Source organism: Lepisosteus oculatus, chromosome 6, assembly GCF_040954835.1.
Source record: "Lepisosteus oculatus isolate fLepOcu1 chromosome 6, fLepOcu1.hap2, whole genome shotgun sequence".
In the NCBI taxonomy this organism is placed as follows: Eukaryota; Metazoa; Chordata; class Actinopteri; order Semionotiformes; family Lepisosteidae; genus Lepisosteus; species Lepisosteus oculatus.
Window position 1 is genome coordinate 16,658,545 of NC_090701.1, and position 9,019 is coordinate 16,667,563.

A 9,019-nucleotide genomic window follows, 5' to 3' on the forward strand; every position below is an offset into this window, starting at 1 on the left:
CTAACCCTAGCTAAGGGTTTGGGTGGTTAGGGTTAGAGGTCCAGATTGTCTCCGAAGAATCAATGCAACCTTTCACTCATTTGAGTGGAAAATATACCTCAGGGCATCAATATATTACCTTTATAACACTCAACAATCTTGCCAAACCAAAGAAAATGTATGAACTGTGCTACAATTTTATTTCTTGACAAGTATTCCGCCATTAGAAATTGTGTGTTGAAAGAGTTCTCGATAAGCATTGTTTCAGGGTTAAATAGGTTAAGAGTCAGGAATAGCCAATACATAAGAGCTGTAACTGTTCAAATGCCAGTGCAATCAAAGCCAAATGAAGCAGCTCGAAAAGCTGAAGCCCTTCTTTCAAACTTTTGCTTTTAGGGTAATTAAAAAATCATTCCTTTTTAGGGCAATTTCGTGTATAGAGCCATATAGGCAAGAAAAAAAAATGTGATGATAACATTGAAATATATATCTTCCTACAATTACTTTCCGTCCTAGAACACAACCATGCCATCTACATCCTCTATGTTTTCTAATTATCCTATCCCTAACCCTAGCTAAGGGTTTGGGTGGTTAGGGTTAGAGGTCCAGATTGTCTCCGAAGAGTCAATGCAACCTTCCACTCATTTAATTGGAAAATGTATCTCAGGGCGATAACATATCAGCTTTATAACACTCAACAATCTTGCCAAACCAAAGAAAATGTATAAACTGTGCTACAATTTTATTTCTTGACAAGTATTCCGCCATTAGAAATTGCGTGTTGAATGGAGTTCTCGATAAGCATTGTATCAGGGTTAAATAGGGTAAGAGTCAGGAATAGCCAATACTTAAGAGCTGTAACTGTTAAAATACCTGTGCAATCAATGCCAAATGAAGCACTTGGAAAAGCTGAAGCCCTTCTTTCAAACTCTTGCTTTTAGGGTATTTAAGATATCATTCCCATTTAGGGCAATGCTGTGCATAGAGCCATATAGGCAAGAAAAAAAAATGTGAAGATAGCATTGAAATATCTATCTTTCTACAATTACTTTCCGTCCTAGAACACAACCATGCCATCAAACATCCTCTATTTTTCTATTTTTCCTAACCCTAACCCTAGCTAAGGGTTTGGGTGGTTAGGGTTAGAGGTCCAGATTGTCTCTGAAGAATCAATGCAACCTTCCACTCATTTGAGTGGAAAATATACCTCAGGGCATTAATATATCAGCTTTATAACACTCAACAATCTTGCCAAACCAAGGAAAATGTATGAACTGTGCTACAATTTTATTTCTTGACAAGCATTCCGTCATTAGAAATTGCGTGTTGAATGGAGTTCTCGATAAGTATTGTTTCAGGGTTATATAGGTTAAGAGACAGGAATAGCCAATACATAAGAGCTGTAACTGTTCAAATGCCAGTGCAATCAAAGCCAAATGAAGCAGCTGGAAAAGCTGAAGCCCTTCTTTCAAACTTTTGCTTTTAGGGTAAATAAAAAATCATTCCTTTTTAGGGCAATGCTGTGCATAGAGCCATATAGGCAAGAAAAATAATGTGAAGATAGCATTGAAATATCTAGCTTCCTACAATTCCTTTCCGTCCTAGAACACAACCATGCCATCAAACATCCTCTATGTTTTCTAGTTTTCCTAACCCTAACCCTAGCTAAGGGTTTGGGTGGTTAGGGTTAGACGTCCAGATTGTCTCCGAAGAATCAATGCAACCTTCCACTCATTTGAGTGGAAAATATACCTCAGGGCATTAATATATCAGCTTTATAACACTCAACAATCTTGCCAAACCAAAGAAAATGTATGAACTGTGCTACAATTTTATTTCTTGACAATTATTCCGTCATTAGAAATTGCGTGTTGAATGGAGTTCTCGATAAGCATTGTTTCAGGGTTAAATAGGTTAAGAGTCAGGAATAGCCAATACATAAGAGCTGTAACTGTTCAAATGCCAGTGCAATCAATGCCAAATTATGCAGTTTGAAAAGCTGAAGCCCTTCTTTCAAACTTTTGCTTTTAGGGTAATTAAAAAATCATTCCCTTTTAGAGCAATTTCATGCATAGAGCCATATAGGCAAGAAAAAAAAATGTGATGATAACATTGAAATATATATCTTCCTACAATTACTTTCCGTCCTAGAACACAACCATGCCATCTACATCCTCTATATTTTCTAATTATCCTATCCCTAACCCTAGCTAAGGGTTTGGGTGGTTAGGGTTAGAGGTACAGATTGTTTCCGAAGAATCAATGCAACCTTCCACTCATTTGAGTGGAAAATATACCTCAGGGCATTAATATATCAGTTTTATAACACTCAACAGTCTTGCCAAACAAAAGAAAATGTATGAATTGTGCTACAATTTTATTTCTTGACAAGTATTCCGCCATTAGAAATTGCGTGTTGAATGGAATTCTCGATAAGCATTGTTTCAGGGTTAAATAGGTTAAGAGTCAGGAATAGCCAATACTTAAGAGCTGTAACTGTTAAAATACCTGTGCAATCAATGCCAAATGAAGCAGTTGGAAAAGCTGAAATTCTTCTTTCAAACTTTTGCTTTTATGGTAGTTAAGATATCATTCCCATTTAGGGTAATGCTGTGCATAGAGCCATATAGGCAAGAAAAAAAAGTGAAGATAGCATTGAAATATCTATCTTCCTACAATTACTTTCCGTCCTAGAACACAACCATGCCAGCTACATCCTCAATGTTTTCTAATTTTCCTATCCCTAACCCTAGCTAAGGGTTTGGGTGGTTAGGGTGAGGTCCAGATTGTCTCCGAAGAATCAATGCAACCTTCCACTCATTTGAGTGGAAAATAAATCTCAGGGCATTAATATATCAGCTTTATAACACTCAATCTTGCCAAACCAAGGAAAATGTATGAACTGTGCTACAATTTTATTTCTTGACAAGTATTCCGTCATTAGAAATTGTGTGTTGAATGGAGTTTTCGATAAGCATTGTTTCAGGGTTAAATAGGTTAAGAGTCAGGAATAGCCAATACATAATAGCTGTAACTGTTCAAATGCCAGTGCAATCAATGCCAAATGAAGCAGTTTGAAAAGCTGAAGCCCTTCTTTCAAACTTTTGCTTTTAGGGTAGTTAAGAAATCATACCCATATAAGGCAATGCTGTGCATAGAACCATATAGGCAAGAAAAAAAATGTGAAGATAACATTGAAATATTTATCTTCCTACAATTCCTTTCCGTCCTAGAACACAAGCATCCCATGTACATCCTCTGTGTTTTCTAATTATCCTATCCCTAACCCTAGCTAAGGGTTTGGGTGGTTAGGGTTAGAGGTCCAGATTGTCTCCGAAGAGTCAATGCAACCTTCCACTCATTTGAGTGGAAAATATACCTCAGGGCATTAATATATCAGCTTTATAACACTCAACAATCTTGCCAAACAAAAGAAAATGTATGAACTGTGCTACAATTTTATTTCTTGACAAGTATTCCGCCATTAGAAATTGTGTGTTGAAAGAGTTCTCGATAAGCATTGTTTCAGGGTTAAATAGTTTAAGATTCAGGAATAGCCAATACATAAGAGCTGTAACTGTTCAAATCCCAGTGCAATCAAAGCCAAATGAAGCAGCTGGAAAAGCTGAAGCCCTTCTTTCAAACTTTTGCTTTTAGAGTAATTAAATTATTCCTTTTTAGGGCAATGCTGTGCATAGAACCATATAGGCAAGAAAAAAAATGTATAGATTGCATTGATATATCTGTCTTCCTACAATTCCTTTCCGTCCTAGAACACAACCATGCCATCAAGCATCCTCTATGTTTTCTAATTATCCTATCTCTAGCTAAAGGTTTGGGTGGTTAGGGTTAGAGGTCCAGATTGTCTCAGAAGAATCAATGCAACCTTCCACTCATTTGAATGGAAAATATACCTCAGGGCAATAATTTATCAGCTTTATAATACTCAACAATCTTGCCAAACCAAAGAAAATGTATGAACTGTGCTACAATTTTATTTCTTGACAAGTATTCCGTCATTACAAATTGCGTGTTGAATGGAGTTCTCGATAAGCATTGTTTCAGGGTTAAATAGGTTAAGAGTCAGGAATAGCCAATACATAAGAGCTGTAACTGTTCACATGCCAGTGCAATCAATGCCAAATGAAGCAGCTGGAAGAGCAGAACCCCTTCTTTCAAACTTTTGCTTTTAGGGTAATTAAAAAATCATTCATTTTTAGGGCAATGCTGTGCATAGAGCCATATAGGCAAAAAAAATTTGATGATAACATTGAAATGTATATCTTCCTACAATTCCTTATCATCCTAGAACACAACCATGCCATCAAACATCCTCTATGTTTTCTAGTTTTCCTAACCCTAACCCTAGCAAGGGTTTCGGTGGTTAGGGTTAGAGGTCCAGATTGTCTCTGAAGAATCAATGCAATCTTCCACTCATTTGAGTGGAAAATATACCTCAGGGCATTAATATATCAGCTTTATAACACTCAACAATCTTGCCAAACCAAAGAAAATTTATGAACTGTGCTACAATTTTATTTCTTGACAAGTATTCCGCCATTAGAAATTGTGTGTTTAATGGAGTTCTCGATAAGCATTGTTTCAGGGTTAAATAGGTTAAGAGTCAGGAATAGCCAATACATAATAGCTGTAACTGTTCAAATGCCAGTGCAATCAATGCCAAATGAAGCAGTTTGAAAAGCTGAAGCCCTTCTTTCAAACTCTTGCTTTAGGGTAATTAAGAAAACATTCCCATTTAGGGCAATGCTGTGCATAGAGCCATATAGGCAAGAAAAAAAATGTGAAGAAAGCATTGAAATATCTATCTTCCTACAATTCCTTTCCGTCCTAGAACACAACCATGCCATCTACATCCTCTATGTTTTCTAATTATCCTATCCCTAACCCTAGCTAAGGGTTTGGGTGGTTAGGGTTAGAGCTCCAGATTGTCTCTGAAGAATCAATGCAACCTTCCACTCATTTGAGTGGAAAATATACCTCAGGGCATTAATATATCAGCTTTATAACACTCAACAATCTTGCCAAACCAAAGAAAATGTATGAACTGTGCTACAATTTTATTTCTTGACAATTATTCCGTCATTAGAAATTGGGTGTTGAATGGAGTTTTCGATAAGCATTGTTTCAGGGTTAAATAGGTTAAGAGTCAGGAATAGCCAATACATAAGAGCTGTAACTGTTCAAATGCCAGTGCAATCAATGCCAAATGAAGCACTTGGAAAAGCTGAAGCCCTTCTTTCAAACTTTTGCTTTTAGGGTAATTAAGAAATCATTCCCATTTAGGCTAATGCTGTGCATAGAGCCATATAGGCAAGAAAAAAAATGTGAAGATAGCATTGAAATATCTATCTTCCTACAATTCCTTTCCGTCCTAGAACACAACCATGCCATCTACATCCTCTATGTTTTCTAATTATCCTATCCCTAACCCTACCTAAGGGTTTGGGTGGTTAGGGTTAGAGGTCCAGATTGTCTCCGAAGAATCAATGCACCCTTCCACTCATTTGAGTGGAAAATAAATCTCAGGGCATCAATATATTAGCTTTATAACACTCAACAATCTTGCCAAACCAAAGAAAATGTATGAACTGTGCTACAATTTTATTTCCTGACAAGTATTCCGTCATTTGCAATTGCGTGTTGAATGGAATTCTCGATAAGCATTGTCTCAGGGTTAAATAGGTTAAGAGTCAGGAATAGCCAATACATAAGAGCTGTAACTGTTCAAATGCCAGTGCAATCAATGCCAAATGAAGCAGCTGGAAAAGCTGAAGCCCTTCTCTCAAACTTTTGCTTTTAGGGTAATTAAAAAATCATTCCTTTTTAGGGTAATGCTGTGCATAGAGCCATATAGGCAAGAAAAAAAAATGTGAAGATAGCATTGAAATATCTATCTTCCTACAATTCCTTTCCGTCCTAGAACACAACCATGCCATCAAACATCCTCTATGTTTTCTAGTTTTCCTAACCCTAACCCTAGCTAAGGGTTTGGGTGGTTAGGGTTAGAGCTCCAGATGGTCTCCGAAGAATCAATGCAACCTTCCACTCATTTGAGTGGAAAATATATCTCAGGGCATTAATATATCAGCTTTATAACACTCAACAATCTTGCCAAACCAAAGAAAATGTATGAACTGTGCTACAATTTTATTTCTTGACAACTATTCCGTCATTAGAAATTGCGTGTTGAATGGAATTCTCGATAAGCATTGTTTCAGGGTTAAATAGGTTAAGAGTCAGGAATAGCCAATACATAATAGCTGTAAATGTTCAAATGCCAGTGCAATCAATGCCAAATGAAGCAGCTGGAAAAGCTGAAGCCCTTCTTTCAAACTTTTGCTTTTAGGGTAATTAAAAAATCATTCCTTTTTAGGGTAATGCTGTACATAGAGCCATATAGATAAGAAAAAAAAAATGTGAAGATAGCATTGAAATATCTATCTAACTACAATTCCTTTCCGTCCTAGAACACAACCATGCCATCAAACATCCTTTATGTTTTCTAGTTTTCCTAACCCTAACCCTAGCTAAGGGTTTGGGTGGTTAGGGTTAGAGGTCCAGATTGTCTCCGAAGAATCAATGCAACCTTCCACTCATTTGAGTGGAAAATATACCTCAGGGCATTAATATATCAGCTTTTTAACACTCAACAATCTTGCCAAACCAAAGAAAATGTATGAACTCTGCTACAATTTTATTTCTTGACAAGTATTCCGTCATTAGAAATTGCGTGTTGAATGGAATTCTCGATAAGCATTATCTCAGGGTTACATAGGTTAAGAGTCAGGAATAGCCAATACATAAGAGCTGTAGCTGTTCAAATGCCAGTGCAATCAATGCCAAATGAAGCAGTTGGAAAAGCTGAAGCCCTTCTTTCAAACTCTTGCTTTTAGGGTAATTAAGAAATCATTCCCATTTAGGGCAATGCTGTGCATAGAGCCATATAGGCAAGAAAAAAAATGTGAAGATAGCATTGAAATATCTATCTTCCTACAATCCCTTTCCATCCTAGAACACAACCATGCCATCTACATCCTCTATGTTTTCTAATTATCCTATCCCTAACCCTAGCTAAGGGTTTGGGTGGTTAGGGTTAGAGGTCCAGATTGTCTCCGAAGAATCAATGCAACCTTCCACTCATTTGAGTGGAAAATATACCTAAGGGCATTAATATATCAGCTTTATCACACTCAACAGTCTTGCCAAACCAAAGAAAATGTATGAACTGTGCTTCAATTTTATTTCTTGACAAGTATTCCGTCATTAGAAATTGCGTGTTGAATGGAATTCTCGATAAGCATTCTCTCAGGGTTACATAGGTTAAGAGTCAGGATTAGCCAATACATTAGAGTTGTAACTGTACAAATGCCAGTGCAATCAAAGCCAAATGAAGCAGTTTGAAAAGCTGAAGCCCTTCTTTCAAACTTTTGCTTTTAGGGTAGTTAAGAAATCATACCCATATAAGGCAATGCTGTGCATAGAGCCATATAGGCAAGAAAAAAAATGTGAAGATAGCATTGAAATATCTATCTTCCTACAATTCCTTTCCGTCCTAGAACACAACCATGCCATCTACATCCTCTATGTTTTCTAATTATCCTATCCCTAACCCTACCTAAGGGTTTGGGTGGTTAGGGTTAGAGGTCCAGATTGTCTCCGAAGAATCAATGCACCCTTCCACTCATTTGAGTGGAAAATAAATCTCAGGGCATCAATATATTAGCTTTATAACACTCAACAATCTTGCCAAACCAAAGAAAATGTATGAACTGTGCTACAATTTTATTTCCTGACAAGTATTCCGTCATTTGCAATTGCGTGTTGAATGGAATTCTCGATAAGCATTGTCTCAGGGTTAAATAGGTTAAGAGTCAGGAATAGCCAATACATAATAGCTGTAACTGTTCAAATTCCAGTGCAATCAATGCCAAATGAAGCAGTTTGAAAAGCTGAATCCCTTCTTTCAAACTCTTGCTTTTAGGGTAATTAAGAAAACATTCCCATTTAGGGCAATGCTGTGCATAGAGCCATATAGGCAAGAACAAAAATGTGAAGATAGCATTGAAATATCTATCTTCCAACAATTCCTTTCCGTCCTAGAACACAACCATGCCATCAAACATCCTCTATGTTTTCTAGTTTTCCTAACCCTAACCCTAGCTAAGGGTTTGGGTGGTTAGGGTTAGAGCTCCAGATTGTCTCCGAAGAATCAATGCAACCTTCCACTCATTTGAGTGGAAAATATACCTCAGGGCATTAATATATCAGCTTTATAACACTCAACAATCTTGCCAAACCAAAGAAAATGTATGAACTGTACTACAATTTTATTTCTTGACAAGTATTCCGTCATTAGAAATTGCGTATTGAATGGAGTTCTCGGTAAGGATTGTTTCAGGGTTAAATAGGTTAAGAGTCAGGAATAGCCAATACATAAGAGCTGTAACTGTTCAAATGCCAGTGCAATCAATGCCAAATGAAGCAGTTTGAAAAGCTGAAGCCCTTCTTTCAAACTCTTGCTTTAGGGTAATTAAGAAAACATTCCCATTTAGGGCAATGCTGTGCATAGAGCCATATAGGCAAGAAAAAAAATGTGAAGAAAGCATTGAAATATCTATCTTCCTACAATTCCTTTCCGTCCTAGAACACAACCATGCCATCTACATCCTCTATGTTTTCTAATTATCCTATCCCTAACCCTAGCTAAGGGTTTGGGTGGTTAGGGTTAGAGCTCCAGATTGTCTCTGAAGAATCAATGCAACCTTCCACTCATTTGAGTGGAAAATATACCTCAGGGCATTAATATATCAGCTTTATAACACTCAACAATCTTGCCAAACCAAAGAAAATGTATGAACTGTGCTACAATTTTATTTCTTGACAATTATTCCGTCATTAGAAATTGGGTGTTGAATGGAGTTTTCGATAAGCATTGTTTCAGGGTTAAATAGGTTAAGAGTCAGGAATAGCCAATACATAAGAGCTGTAACTGTTCAAATGCCAGTGCAATCAATGCCAA